Source organism: Chanodichthys erythropterus, chromosome 1 (assembly GCF_024489055.1).
Source record: "Chanodichthys erythropterus isolate Z2021 chromosome 1, ASM2448905v1, whole genome shotgun sequence".
Lineage (NCBI taxonomy): Eukaryota > Metazoa > Chordata > Actinopteri > Cypriniformes > Xenocyprididae > Chanodichthys > Chanodichthys erythropterus.
In genome coordinates, this window is record NC_090221.1 from 28,232,375 (window position 1) to 28,249,231 (window position 16,857).

Genomic DNA, 16,857 nt, shown 5'->3' on the forward strand with positions numbered 1-16,857 from the left:
AGCACTTTAACCAGCAGGTGGCGGCAAAGTAGTATTTATTTGCGCACATATCAGCCATTTCCTCTAAATGTTTTTCACTTCGTTTTTGACTAAATATTAAACATTATAAAATAACTAGGTTTGAAAAAACATTTTGTCAATGTGAAGTATGAAATACTCACAAAATCTTATGAAAAACAATAACTTTTATTGTGAATTAATTACACAGAAAGAGAGCACCGTGCTCTCCCTTTGTAATCACAGCAGATGTCAGTCAGAGCAGCGCAAGATCAATGATTTCAGCACACTTGTGAAAACTAGAATGGAATAATTGTTAACATTAGGAATAAGAAAGCTGCAAACGGTTTTAATATATTTCCAAAATTATTGTACAAATGATTCTGTACCTCTTCCGGGTTAAAATGGATGCAAATGCAATAGGAGGATTAAAATGTTAAGTATTGTAAGAGGTCTTTCATTACACTCCATAGGCTATGTGATGTGAATTTGATAGGTGCTTGATATAAAATAAACGGTCCTTGAATCTGGTGTTCATGAAAGAGTGGGAACCCTGATTTTATTACGAAATAAAAAAAATAAACGCTGTTTAATGTGGTGTGATAGATCAGCGTGCCTCAGTTCAAGAGAAGAGCCAGCGCAAAGCACACATGAACTGATCATCTCCTTTGCTTTAATACCAGTTACAGAGCAAAATAAATGAATGAACATCTGAAGGTATACTATATTGTCAACAGTTTTGGGACGCCTGCCTTTACGTGCACAATCATTTATGACAACCCATTCTTAATCCGTAGGGTTTAATATGGAGTTGGCCCACCTTTTGCTGCTTTAACACCTTCGTCTCTTCTGGGAAGGCTTTCCATAAGGTTTAGGATTGTGTTTATAGGAATTTTTTACCATTCTTTTAGAAGCACATTTATGAGGTCAGGCACTGATGTTGGACGAGAAGGCCTGGCTTGCAGTCTCCACTCTAATTCATCCCAAAGGTGTTCTGTCAGGTTGAGGACTGGTTGCAGGCCAGTCAAGTTCCTCCACACCAAACTCACTCATCCATGTCTTTATGGACCTTGTTTTGTGCACTGGTGCACAGTCATGTTGGAACAGGAAGGGGACATCCCCAAACTGTTCCCACAAAGTTGGTAGCATGAAATTGTCCAAAATGTCTTGGTATGCTGAAGCATTAAGAGTTCCTTTCACTGGAACTAAGGGTCAAGCCTAAACCCCTGAAAAAGAACCCCACACCATAATCCCCCCTCCACCAAACTTTACACTTGGCACAATGCAGTCAGGCACGTACCGTTCTCCTGGCAACCACCAAATCCAGACTTATCCATCTGATTGCCAGACAGAGAAGTGTGATTCGTCACTCCAGAGAACACGTCTCCACTGCTCTAGAGTCCAGTGGCGGCGTGCTTTACACCACTGCTTCCGACGCTTTGCATTGCACTTGGTGATGTAAGGCTTGTATGCAGCTGTACGGCCATGGAAACCCATTCCATGAAGCTCTCTACGCACTGTTCTTGATTTACTCTGCAGAAAGTTGGTGACTTCTGCGCACTGTGCGCCTCAGCATGTGCTGACCCCGCTCTGTGATTTTACGTGGCCTACAACTTCATGGCTGACTTGCTGTTGTTCCCAATTGCTTCTACTTTGTTATGATACCACTAACAGTTGACTGTGGAATATTTAGTAGTGAGGAAATTTTAACAAATGGATTTATTGCACAGGTGGCAACCTATCACGGTAAAACGCTTGAATTTACTGAGCTCCTGAGAGCGACCCATTTTTCACGCAGTCTGCATGCCTAGGTGCTTGATTTTATACACCTGTGGCCATGGAAGTGATTGGAACACCTGAATTCAATGATTTGGAGGGGTGACCCAAAACTTTTGGCAATATAGTGTTACAACTTACCAAAAACCTCTCATGTAATAGTCTCATTTAATAGCTCAATCAGTGTTTCAGCTGTGGAAAGTTAAAAAGTAAGAAAGTAGTAGAAAATAGAATTCAGGTTTTTTAAAAGTGAGAAAAATTAATAAACAGCTTGAATATTCGATTTCTGCACATGGGTGGGAATTAAACACCCTTTCTGCTGATTGGTCAGCCGAAGATCAAACCGTGCTGTCATCGGTTCTTCCTCAGTACCGCACAGCAGAATAATAGTCCTCAGCTCTGCAGTTTTACTGATTTTTAATGCGCTTATAGCAACTACATTTCATCTTTTTCTCATGAACAACCACACAACCCGTGCTGGGGCACAGCCTAGTTAGGGCTTTCTTCTGTGTAGATACACTTTGCATCAGCTGGGTATGGCAGGGTTGACTGCCTACTCTGGTCAGCCAGTAAGTTTAAAAATAAAATAAATATATGAATTAAATACAATTAGTTGTAAATTAACCCAATAATTTTTACACGCTAATACAAAAATGACAGAATAATGCATTGACTTGGGTAGGCTATGTAGGCCAATTAACGTTCACACAAGAACTGTCAGAGATATTAAAATGCATACTCTTGAGTTTTATAATGTCCTTGTGTTTTATTAAAATTGATATCTCCAATAGATGCACCACTTTGTGCTAAACACAAACTGCTGCACACTCGCACACATGACTGCAACGCAAGATTTTTATAAATATAATAACCTGCCATTTTGGCTTGTTTCTCACCAAACCCTGCAGCATACGTTCAGATAGCTTGGAAAATATGGCACGAGTTGCATAGGATTATTTTACGACAGATTTGCAGCCACTTAAAAAGAAGTGAAATTCACCATTCGCTGCCATTCGGCATGTGCGAGCAGGACTTTTTGTGTGCGTTCTGAAAAATGTAGGTAATAAGCCTTGTGAACAACATCAAGATGAATAGTTACCCTAGTTCACACAGTTCCAATAAGTTGCGATGGGTTAAACTCTAAGCAAATAAACGCACCTACAGTCAAGCACAGACCAATATTGAAGTGTACAGGAAATATGCAGCAGGCATAACTTTTTTTTTTTTAGTTTTTTCATTAATATTGAGTATTAACTGATATCAAACGTAACGGCCAACTAAACTTCCAAAAAAGCAAAGTCATTGTGCGTTCTCTCCAGGCTATCCAGTGTGTCCCACACAGATTTTCAGAGTTGACCTTCTAAACAAAACAGGCCTAAGTAGTAGACTAATGGGCAGCGTATGAGAGAAGATGTGAGGTACATTCATATTTATGAAGTAAACACCTATAATAGCCTATCTCTATTTATATATAAATATATATATATATATATAAAAAAAAAAAAAAAAAAAAAAATATATATATATATATATATATATATATATATATATATATATATATATATATATATATATCCATGTATAGCCTAATAAAAAAAAAAGTCTCTTTCACAGCAACTAAGATTAAAGCAGAACTAAGTAACTTTTTTTACATTCATAAATAGTTTTCCAAGTCCTTACGATGGTTAATTGACTTGTAGTGGTGTGTTTGAGGCGAGCGCCATCCCCCTCTGGCACAGATTTCAAATTGTCCATTTTACAGGGTTCCCACGAGCCTTGAAAGTACTTGGATTTCAGACACATGAATTCAAGGCCTGGAAAGCACTTGAAAAATATTGGTCTTGAAAGTGCTTGAATTAAATTTGAAATAAATTTTGTGAAAATAACATGTCCCTCTTAGTCCTAATCTGTTTGGTTCAAAAACAAATATACATCGCCCCCCATTGACTACCATAGTAGAAAAAATAATTACTATGTTAGTCAATGGAGGGTGAGATCGGTTTGGTTACTGTCATTCTTCTAAATGCCTGTCTTTGTGTTCAGCAGAACAATGAAATTCAAACAGGTTTGGAACAATTTGAGGGTGAATAAATGACAATTTTCCTAATTTTTCATTTTTGGGTGAACTAACCCTTTAAAAAGTCAGAATTGTGTGATTATAAAGCCACAGTTGTGTCTTATAAAGTCAGAATTGTGATATATAAATAAGCCTTTCGCCGAGCCCCGCCCCCCTTAGTTACTGTTGCTTTGTCCGACAAGCCGTGGCGCTGTCACTCCACACGCAGTGAAAAATACATCGCGGAACAAAGAGGACATCGACAGACAAGACAGAGCAATTGTAGGATTGGAGAATTGTAATATATGAATTGCGGTTCTGATTTTTTTTTTTTTTTTTTTCCTCTCAGAAGTTCTCATTTATATCTCTTAATTCTGACTTTTTTCTCAGAATTGCAAGCTTATATCTATAATATATTGTGTATATTCTGACTTTAACCCACAATTACGATCCATATAATCCTTTTTTTTTTTTTTCACTCAATTGCAAAATGTATTTTTATAAAATGGGAGAAGTGGTGTGTTTGAGGCGAACGCGAACCCCCTCTGGCACGTCTACACCAAAAAAACAGCACTTGCAAGTTGAGCTGCGCCGACTCGACACAATCTCGCCTCATGTTCACGTTCACGCGAGAGTGACAAAATGCTTTACGGTAATTCACAAACAATGTATATATTATGACTTTATAAGACAATTTCAAAAATTACCCACCTCTTGTACTGTATTTGCAAAACTACTGCGCTGGTGAGCGTTTTAGTTGATGTAGTCCAGAGCTGCGCTTGGAGTATTTACGACAGTGTGATTCACTGAAGGAACCTGTAGGGGGAGCTTCGCAAATCTTACTGAGTTCCACTTTAAGGTAAACAGTAATGATAACTCTAAAAGAAATGATAATTAGAAGCTTCTAGCTTCAGGAAGGGGTTAAGGCCAAAATAAACAAAAGGGGTAAGCTACCTTGGAGTAAGGGAATCTAATTAACCTATTAAATAAACAACAAATCTTATCTCTGAGTACCTTACTATCCCAAAACAGGAGAAAAGCAAGGGTTAGTAAAACCAAAAGTGGCACCCACCTCCCTACTGCATCTACAGGCAACAATAATGGGGCAGTTACACAGCAGATACAACAGGTTTTCTTAAAGAAGCTTTAAGATCACACAAAAGCAGACAGACCTTGCTCTTTCTGGTGAACAACCAGTTCTCTCTGTTTAAATGCAAGTTCCTGTGCACAACTCTGACAAGGAACAGGTGGCATCAATTAGGCTCCTGCTAGAGGACAAGGAGGAACAGAGGAAAACAGGCAAAAACTACACATTCAAGCAGGCTGTTGAGCATCAGGGAAACACAATCACATACACATACACACATTCACAAAATTAACAAAACAAAATGACATACGTCCAGGGACGTAACACCCCCACCAATAAATGAAATATTTCCACCGTGTAATAATTTAACAAAACATGTACTCGTGTACAAAGGTGTTAAATATTCACAGGTCAGCTGTCTTGCACTTTTGGTTCTGGACAGCACATCCGCTATGACATTTTCTAAATCCTTCTTATGACTAATTTCTAAGTTGTACTCTTGCAAAATGAGGGACCAGCACATCAGGCATTGATTAGAATTGCCCATTCAAGATAAGTGATTATGGTCGGTATAAACTAACGCCGGGGTACAACTACCTCCAACATTAATTTCAAAATGTTGCAGAGCCAAGATAAGAGATAAGGTTTCCTTCTCTATGGTGCTGTAATTCTGCTGGCACTTGGAAAGTTTTCTGGAGAAGTAACATACTAGGTTTCTGGTTGTGCTTACTGGACAACTGACCATTCGCAAAGACCCGCCTCCTTTAGTTACTGTTGCTATGTCCGACAAACTCTGCTGCACCACACGTTCTCACAGTGAAAAATAAATTGCGGAGCAAAGAGGACACTGACAACGTGCAGTAAAGACAGAGGAGGTTACTTTTGATTTGACAAATTTTGTAATTTGTTAGGAAATTTAAACAATAAATACTGTTTTATGCCTCTGTAGCGCCTCAAGCGGCTCATGAACCAATCATCATTTCATACTAGTTAATTTATATCATCAAATAAACATGAATGAACCACATTTCAAACAAAGAAAGACATCAATACACATAATTTTTCAAGTTCAAGTCCACCAACGTTAGTCTACTAACTCCCCTGACTGCTTTGTCGGACAAAATGGCGGATTTGGCTTTATTGGTTAAAACGACTGTCAATCAAACTCCCAAGGTTCAATTGATCTACTGAAGTCTGGGGCAGCAAGCACAGGAATTACACCTAATGTCCTTTGCAGCACAAAAGCATCAACGAAGCTGTGTCCTTAAACGCTCGTTTTTTGAGTCAACAGCTTATAAAAACGTAGTTCTGTTTTTTTTTAGTTTGTTTGTTTTGTTTTTTTAACTTGTTTGCTGTACACCCTGTCACATAGCAGCTTTTAGAGATTGTTCTGCTTTTTGGTATAAGTCAGAAATGACAAGGAGGCAGTTTCACGCAATTCAAAGTCAATGGAGAGGGCTGGATTGTCCCCCAAGAACTGATGATGGCACGATTTGATCTTCGGCTGACCAATCAATATTCAAGCTGTTTGTTCATTTTTCTACCTCAATTAAAAACAAAAAATCAAACTGAAAAAAAAAAAAAAAAAAAAAAAAAATTTTCTAATTTTTCTACTTTCAGTATTAAATCAAAAAACGACAATGAATGATACACAGATTCTAAAAATATATGAGTGCTATTGTCTCAAGATGCACCATTTTTTTTTTTTTCTAATCCTTTAAGACCAGAAGGCATTTTTTTTCTTTTTTTTTTCTGAGTGACATACACAAAAGTACAGAGCCTGGCATGTCACCTATAGGAGAGAAAAAAATTAGTACCTCAGTTTATAAACTGTGCACATGAATTCTTAAACTGTTCCCTCAGTTAACAAATCGTGCCCTCGGTTTTTAAATCCATTCCCACAAATTCATAATCCGTGCGCAAGCTTTCACAATCCGTTCCCACGGTTTTGTAAAAACTGTACTCCCAGATTTGTGGACCTGACTCCAATCTTTGCCGGCAGATTCAACCAGGCTATGGGCTATTGTAAATAAAAAAACTTTTTTATTTTACAAAATTGAGAATTTCCTGAACTTCCATTCAGAATTCATTTGAGAATTTCCATTATTTTTATCTTTTAAAGTACATTTTGGGCCAAAAGCTTAGTATAATAAAATCAAGTACACAAACATTTCTAAAACTGTAAAAAATTATTATTTTTTTTTTAAACATACTGTCTTAAGTGCACACATTTATATATATTATATAATATATATATATATATATATATATATATATATATATATATATATATATATATATATATATATATATATATATATAGTCATGAAAATAATTGATAAATAAATACATTTAAAAAATAAATACAATAAATAATAATAATAATTGTTGTTGTTGTTGTTGTTGTTATTATTATTAGCCTATTGTTGCATTTAGGCTACATGCATTTAGAAGAAGAAAAGAGGAACAAAGAAATTAAAAGTCAGTCATAATACACAATGCCAGGTTTATTAGGCAATAATAATAAAGTGCTAAGATTATCACAAATAAAAACAAGATTTTGACGCACATAATTCTTATTAAATCGTTGTATTCCGCTACCCGTTGATAGAGAATCACTGCAGTTAATATAATTTGATGAATTACTTTACCCAATATTGAACTAAGTTTTCTACAACTTTAGGGTATATTATACTACAATATACACTACAACTTACTGTAGTAAAAACTAAAGTATACTACAGTATTTATTACAGTTTCAGTTCACTATATTTAATACTACAGTATGCTGTAGCATTCATTATTTACTATAATATGGTTAAAAAACACTATAGTATTTACTATAGTATTTTTTCACCTGGGGGAGTTTGTTGTTGTTCTTCTAAAATGAATCCCTGAGTACAGTTTTTACAAAACCATGGGAACGGATTGTGAAAGCGTGCGCACGGATTATGAATTTGTGGGAACGGATTTAAAAACCAAGGGTACGGTTTGCAAAATTTGAGTGCACGGATTGGAAATTCGTGGGTACGGTTTATTAATATTTGTTAAAGTGAGGGAACAGTTTAAGAATTTGTGTGCACGGTTTATAAACTGATAGCCTGGTAATACCAGACTCTGCTACTTCACTTTGCTTTGTAGACAGAGTCTGGAATGGCATAATAGAGAAGTGTTTACTCTTTCGCTAGGGGGCGATTGTCTGAAGTTTAAAATCATTGGTTACCCGTAAGCCAATCAGATACGTTTAGTTATGACGTATGGTATGCGCCTTTACAGCCTCATCGAAGCACAGGCATCATGCACGAGCTCAAATCTATGATTGAACTTCCATTGTAAACCTGTTGTAAACACATGATGATGCGAGCGAAATACCGGAGTGAACATGGCTGTAAACGACTTTTGCAGATTATGCGAAGTTAATCTACGCATACACGGTACAATCACGGGCTCTAAACTTATTTTTGACAGAGTGAAACAAGAAAATATTTGTAGCCAACTCTCAAACTTAGGATTAGATCTTTTAAACACAGCTGGCTTCAGTTTGAGTTGAATGTTCTCCATAACCGAGCGAACTGCATCCCGTGTCTCAGCAATTTCCGCGTTCGGTTTTCGATTTCTCTAACCTACAATGTAAGACTCGGTGCTTAACATCTACGTCACGGCTCTCAGCCCGCCCTCTGTTCGTTGATTGGCCCGGCTGTTTCCAGACCGGTGGTAAACAGAAAGCTCTGACGCTGTCTCAGACTGAGTACAGAAGCGAAATGAAATTGAGCGGAAGTAGGAAGTCTGACGTAGTCAGGCTAATAAACTGAGGGAACGGATTGCAAAACCGTCGGCACGGATTGTTTTGTTTTTTTCTCCTATTGGGCTCTGTACTAAAGTGAACTCCAAAACTGTAGCAAGGAGAGTCAAAAGGTAGGTATCGTTTGATAGAACACTTTTTAACTTTACATTTGGACATTTACATGCTGAGAAACTGCTGATAAATTTCATATTTTTTATTTGACACTCAGGAAGGAAATATTTTTGGTGATGCTCTCCTACTTGTGAGCTGCATCTGGTTCAAATTTTGTGGTGATAGCATAGTTTTGTAGTGAAAGTATAGTTGAATATAGTATTATTCATTTTTTCACAGCTAGATGGCGCCCATGGGCGGTACAGTTTGGTTTAGAGCAGGGGTCTCAAACTCAAATTGGCGGGGGGCCGTTTCTGTGATTGACACCTCATAGGAGGGCCATATTAACATTCAAGCGCAAGAAAGCGCAACATTTCAGAAAATTTACTTTCCTTCGCATTATTTCTCATTTACATCAAATTTGCCTACTAAAATATCTTTATACCTATACTATAAATATTTTATTTACCATACTAAATGTAAACAGCAGTGTCTCTCTCATTGTTACAGAGTGTAATATAATTATATAATACTATTACTAATATAATACTACTAATATTAATTGCAATAGTCTGGTGCAACTTCTCACATCCAACAAGGTGCATGGAAAAAAAAAAAGAAAAAATTAATTTAGGAACAAAACCATCAACACCTGTGGTGTGGAGGGGTCAGAAATAAATAAATATATATATATATATATATATATATATATATATATATATATATATATATATATATATATATATATATATATATATAATCAACTTTATTTTGCCAAAAAATAAAAATCTCTCATTGTTACATACATTATTAGTTTTAATATTTAGTGGAAGTATTTTCCCTTACTTTATGTTAGCTTAAATAACATACAAATTTTGCACTGACCAACACTGTAGGCTACTGAACAAATACAATCCCTGAATACATTTGTACACTCTTCTGATCCTTGACAGACGCCTGGCAGCGCATTTGTCCAAGATGCCGTTTGACCATCGGTAATGTTTAATGGCTGCATCAGAGGCGTTTCGGTGGTTTAAATCGACGCTCGTGACTTAAAGTCTAGTGCTTTTACTGTAATTTAGGCAAGCGCGCTCATAATAGAAGCGATTGAGAGCGCGGCTCATGGTTGCATAGCAACGACAGACGCCACCGGAGCGAAAGCGCATTGAAAAGAAGGAGAATGCGGCTCGGCCGCTTATGTGACGCGATATGTGAATGCCCCCATAGAACGGCGACTTTTTCTTTGCATATCAGACAAGTAGGAACTAGAGAAGAATAATAATTTAGCGGGCCGGATTGTGTTTTATTTTTGAGATCAGTTGCGGCCCGGGTAGAGGGGGAGGGCGGGCCGTAAATGGCCCGCGGGCTGGCAGTTTGAGACCACTGGTATAGAGGCACTTCTCAGCACCCTTTAGGAGTTTATCAAAATGGTTAGATGCATTAAAAAGCTGAGTTTCTAAGCTTGACCAATCAGGTGCATGGGATGGTTCCAGGAACACTGGATACACACCGCATCCTGGCAAGATGGGAGACATGTTTTTAGCCAAGTATGTTACATCATTTCTTGAGTAATACCTTGTGAGCAACGCAATAGATTGTTCATTTTAATTATAAGAATCTGCTTTAAATAATGATGTGCCACTTTCTATGATATGTGCATTTTTCACGAAGTTTTGAGCACGTGAAATCTACATAGGCCTATTTGTATTCAGTTAGCAGATGTGCACTGTTTTTGTTGTAAACACATTTTACTCAGACTCATTAGGTGAAAACAAGACAACAGGAGCAGGTTGGAGGCTTGATCTGAATGTGTAAAGTCTCTAATTTTGTATGCAAGAAGAATTATTGTGCTACCTATATGGGTTCAGTTTTTATTGGCTCTTAAACAAAACAAAGTTTTTATGACAGCCACCATTTAAATAAATGAATAAAAAACTAATTGGATTTGGAGTAGAAATATAATTATGTAAGTTAGTATTATAACTTTATTATTATTATTATAAAAACTTCCTTGAGTGTAATTTAAAGAGTTAGTTCACCCAAAAATGAAAATTCTGTCATTTATTACTCACCCTCATGCCGTTCCACACCCGTAAGACCTTCGTTAATCTTCGGAACGTAAATGAAGATATTTTAGTTGAAATCCGATGGCTCTGTGAGGCCTGCATAGGGAGCAATGACGTTTCATCTCTCAAGATCCATTAAGTTACTAAAAACATATCTAAATCAGTTCATGTGAGTACAGTGGTTCAATATTAACATTATAAAGTGATGAGAATATTTTTTGAGCGCCAAAAAAAGTCTGCATCCTTTGCCCAGACTCATCTGCCATTATTGTTTTCAGCTGTGTCTCATTTGTGTCATTACCCTCAGTGGTTCTGCCTATAAAAGCCTGGTCTTCACAGTCACTCATCGCTGGATCTTGTTTGTCTGTTAGACTGCACTTCAGAGCTTTTGTATCCTTGTTTTCCTGTGTCTTGGTTTCTGGTTTATTTCCCATGTTCTCTGGATTTTCCTTTCGTGATTTAGATTTCATCATTGTTTGGACTGGTCACTGCTGTGTATGACCTTTGCCTGTTTTTCGATCCATTTATGGATTACCCTTCAATAGATGCTGCACTTTTGTACAGTTTTGTACATCATGCACTAAAGGTTATATTACGGTATGCCTATTGGACCTACTGTATATATGGGTTCCTCCTTATTTATGATGTTTTATGATTTATGTATGTTTTACTTAAAATTAAAATATAATTTACACTTGATAGTTTTATTAAACAGCAATATTAAATAGTCTTCAGATTTTTATAACGTATTTCAATGCTTAGGCCTATACAGTCTATATTTATTTATTAGGTCATATAAAAGTGTACATATACTGTACAAGGACAGGGATATGTGTGCATGCTTGCATTCAAGGGTGTGTGTGCTTGTGTGTGTGTATTTGTGCACGCCTATGATACTGGTTTGAATAGTTTTAAATAAAAGTTGGCCGATTTTAAAGTAATAAAAGGAGTCTAGAGACAGAATATTTTTTTCAAATATCCTCATTATTGTTATTTAACATACCAAGCCTTCTGATGCAAAAGCCTCTAAAAGCCACATCTGTCAAAAATGACAATGATATTGAGTAAATGCTCTCCGCACATACTATACATTCATCAAATACTTTCACTTCAAACCTGCTAAATCCCAACCTCATCCCATTCAGAAGGATTGGTACTTATATAGAAACCTACACATATGAGTCTGATAAAAAAAAAAAAAAAAAAGATAATTTCAAAGAAAACTGTCAGACAACTTGGGAGGCTTTTGTATCTTAAAGGTGATAGAGAGGATTTTTTCGTCGACTGAGAATCCAAAGACTGTTACTGAGTTTTTGAAATGAGCGCATACGTAAGAACAGCCCCCCTCCTTCACAGCTCATTTCAAAGGAACGCCTCCCAAAAATCGTGCACGAGTATTGGAACACAAGTGTTTAACACCGGCATTCGCTGTGTCGTGTTAGTGGATTCATTATGTCGGACTCACCGCAGGTAACTCATAATCTGCACTTGTTATTCCTGCATGCGGCGCCTGTGGAGTGTGTAAAGTTACTGGAGCGCGCAGCCACGCGTGTCTCTCAAAAGGAACGTCATGGCAGTGATTGACAAGCCAGAGGGCCAATCGTTTACGCGATGATTTTTCCTTTCAGTGCACCTAATAAATAGTCTTTTATCAGTTAGTAAAGACAGTTTCAAGTAATATTGCAAAAATGTATAAAACAAAACATCCTATTTAGCACCTTTAAGTCTTCTTATTTGCATTCATACATTTAAAACTTAGTAAATGTTTTAAAAACATGCATTTAAAAAAAAAAAAAAAAAAAAAAAAATTTAGACCAAGCATTGAGTCGCTTTTTATACTGTTGATGCACTACAGTGGACAGATATGTGACTCCATCAAAATAAAATATATTGGGGAAAAAAAAGTATTGGCATGATTTTTCACTTATTTAAAAGTAAAAACAAAGAAACAAACAAAAAAAAACTTTGTGATTTAATAATTTATGCATGAAAAGGTCAATGAATTCGTAAGTAATAATGCTCAGTTGAAGGTGGTAGTTCACTATTAGCTTATCAGTAACTACTATTTTTTCAATCCTCCCAGAGAACTACTAAGAACTACTATATACAGGTCCATAGTTAATGTGAATAATGCATAATGTATAATTAATTCTAAAGTGAAGATCATGGTAACACACTAGTAATGACTGAAGTATTACCAAATCCTTCATAAGGAATTGCTGATCCAAATAATTATTAATTCCCTATGAAGGATTTGTATTCCTTATATATATATATATATATATATATATATATATATATATATATATATATATATATATATATATATATATATATATATATATATATATATATATATATATATATATATATTATACATATACACACACACACACATATACATACATATACAAATCAAATAAAGTTCACAAGCTTTCAAAGTTCTGAAAGCTTTCTTGTTTAAAGAGTCTCTGATACTGTCAAAATATATATAGATATTTCAGTCAACAAAATCATAAAGTTTGGTTTCTTATTGGTAAATTTGCACTTATGAATAAGAAATTTGCTTAACTGGTTAAAATTTGGTTGATTTTAAGATTCTATTGTTTGTTTTTAAAGCTCTCAATGGCCTTGCCCCACCTTATATAACCGAGATGCTGGCTCTGCATCAGCCAACCAGGGCTCTAGGTCAACAAATCAACTTTTACTGGTATTCCCAAGGTCACGGTACAAACACTGGGGTGACCAGGCTTTTTCTGTTGCTGGGCCCAGACTCTGGAATAAGCTCCCCGCTGATATGTGCACTATCACTGACCTGGGCCTTTTTAAAGCTAAGCTTAAAACTTATTTATTTAGACTGGCTTTAAATATCTAGAAGTTGTGGTGGCATTTTGTGTATTTTATTTATGTTCTTGTTGCTTTTTAATTTTTGTTTACATTGTTTTGTTTTTATTGGAAAGCACTTTGGTTCACCTTGAGTGTTGCAAAGGGCTGTTTAAATAAATGTTGATTGATTGATTGATTGAACAATATAATTAAATTTATTAGGTAAAAGCACTGTTCTACTTGATCAGAATAGTCAGTAAAGCCAAAGTGTACGTTTTCCCACAAGAGTGAAAGAGATTTTGAACATTGAATATTTTTGTTGATACATTTTTTTAACCTTACACCATAGTGTAGCCGAGTATGTACAATGCCAAAATAAGTGCAAGGCAGTTTCCTCCTGTTTGTTACAAAAATACAATTCACACTTATTCCTTTTTTAATTTTTAATAAATAATGATTTGCTGGATAAAATCTGTGAATAAGCTTATAATAAATATTTCTAAGATGATATTTATGTGGTAATAACCACACTTTCCTCCAGCAAATCAATTTTCTGTTTAGTAAAGAAATCCAATGAGACAAAACATAAGAGACAGTAACAATTTCTCTTTGGAAAAGAGTGCGAATAGCTCTATTATTATTCTGATTTAACGAAAAACAAATGTTACCAACATAAGATTTTGTAATATCAAAAGACATTAATTCAGGGGAATGGTTTTTATTAATACCTCTAAAAAGCATAAGAGTACCCAAGGGAATTGAACCAAAAACAATTGAAAACTCTCTTGGAGTAACTGATATTTTATAATAAGAAAGGATTTCATCATAAGAAAAGAGCATCCCTTCGTTGTTATATAATTGACTAACCAATTTAATATTATTGTCAAACCAGTTCTTAAAAAACAAGATTTGTGTTTGTATAGAATGTTTCTGTTATTCCAAATGAAATAATGATGAGGAGAAAAATGATGGTTATAAATTAATGACCAAGATAGGAGCACTTGTTTGTGAAAGGCAGATAACTTTGCTGGGGAGAATATAGGATTCAACATTTATTCCTGAGGTACTTGGTGCATCTCCTCTTCCCTCCGCCTTTTTGATGATGTAATAAGGCTTTGGGGCTTTCACCACTTGGTGGCTGGGACATGGTACTACAATCTGTTAAAAAAAAAAGGTTAAAAATAGCTTCCAAATATCTATCTACATTGTCATTTATGTTCGGTTGAGCTTCTGTTTATGTCCGCTGATAAAAATCATAAAAAGCGATCGAGTCTCTTCAGAAAATTTGAATTAAACCGCTCAATTCATATGGATTAGTTTTCTGATTTCTTTATGAACCTTTTGAAGCATCAAAGATCAAGTTGCAAAGACTATGTCTCCCTCCATAGACTACATAGTCTATAGAGGGAGAAAATGCTGTCAGATTTAATCAAAAAGTTCCTCATCAGTGGAAAAGGGTGTAAAGGGTGTATCCCCCAAAAGGTGTAAACTACCCAGATCTGGAACCTTGATTAATGTAAATTCCTATTGTAAGTTCTTGTCCCACTTTGAGGGATGATTTGTTTTGGTATAGGTATTTAAAGAAACGCAAGAGGCTCAGAGCGTGATTCTATAGTCAGATCAGCCCATTTCAGACCAATTCTCATTATAGTACTAGCCATAACCTCTGGTTAATGTTTCAGCTTTATTCAAGTTGTTATATAGTTTTGTTATTAACTATAGGGGGCTAGATGAAAAAATACTATTGAGATAATAGCAAGCATTGGGGCGGCATTATTTTATAGTAGCCATAACCTCTGATTATTGTTTGAGCTTTAACTAAGGCCAGGGAACCACTTAACGACTAGCTGAAACATTCTAAGACTGAACTGAACAGACTTAAAGTTTCCTTTGACTAGAGCAGATTTTAACCTTTGACAGTCAGAGAAGGGCACAAATGTTTACGACTAAATCAGACTACTATACAACACATTTAATGATTGGGGAGTCACAATGGGACATTCTGCCAAACTGAAATCTTGTACCGAAACAAACATGGATATCAAAAGACAAAAAAAAAAAAAAAACAATTAAATAAATAAAAACCCTTTTTTTCATTCCATTTCCAGAGTTACCAGTTACCGGTTAGAACAAAATAAAATACTGCTTTATTTATTCAGAAACAGAAGTCATTCAGAATGTTATTTGTATATTTTAGTTTTCATTTTATCAGTCTAAAGTAAGTGTACAACGCTCCCAAAACTATTTAACAGGACTGACAACACTGGAAACTCTGGAAACATGGCTCAATTTGACAGAAAAGCTGCAGAGATATTCAAGGAACTGTATTTCCTCATCTCAAATATACTATTAAATATAATTAGTGTAGCCTAGGCTAGGCCTATAAAATTATTTTATTTACAAATGTCATGTTTGTGATTTTTTTAATTATTATTATTTTTTTTAATAGTGATACAAAGTCCAATTCATTTCTGTGAACCAGTTCTTTTCAGAAAGTTTGGCTCAATGAACAGGTTAAAAAAGCTGATTCATAGGTTTGTGACGTGTGACAGTTTTGGGATAAACCGCACTTTTAAAATGGATGGATGTTATAGCCAATTAGGAGAAAGGGGCGGATAATTGAACAGGAATTCCTGGATAAAAGAGGAAGTGGAAGGAGTAACAACAGGAAGTCGTGAGTGAAGTGTTGCATTGCAGTGGGAGGGCGACCAACAATAGAGTCGAGACGCGGGCTGTTTAAATTATGTGCACGGCAGTTTGCTACGTTTAATAATGCACATGCCGTTGTGATGGATTTCCCTGGCACGGATACTACAGCTGCCGGTTCCTGTCGCTTCAGTGTTCATCTATTGAGCTCGCTTGATCCTTCGTCACTGGCGTTGTCTGCAGCGCGTTGCCCGGTATGGAGAGGAGGCTGCCGGTTCCTGTCGCTTCAGTGTTCATCTATTGAGCTCTCTTTATCCTTCGTCACTGGCATTGTCTGCAGCGCGTTGCCCGGTATGGAGAGGAGGCTGCCGGTTTCTGTCGCTTCCGACTGTTTCCAGTTTCTCGGATAAAGAATTAACTGCTGCACCATCGCAACGCCCTCAACGATGTCGACTGCCGATTATGTGGGGTTTGAACTGCCGAGACCCACCTCAGTTCAGGTATTTTC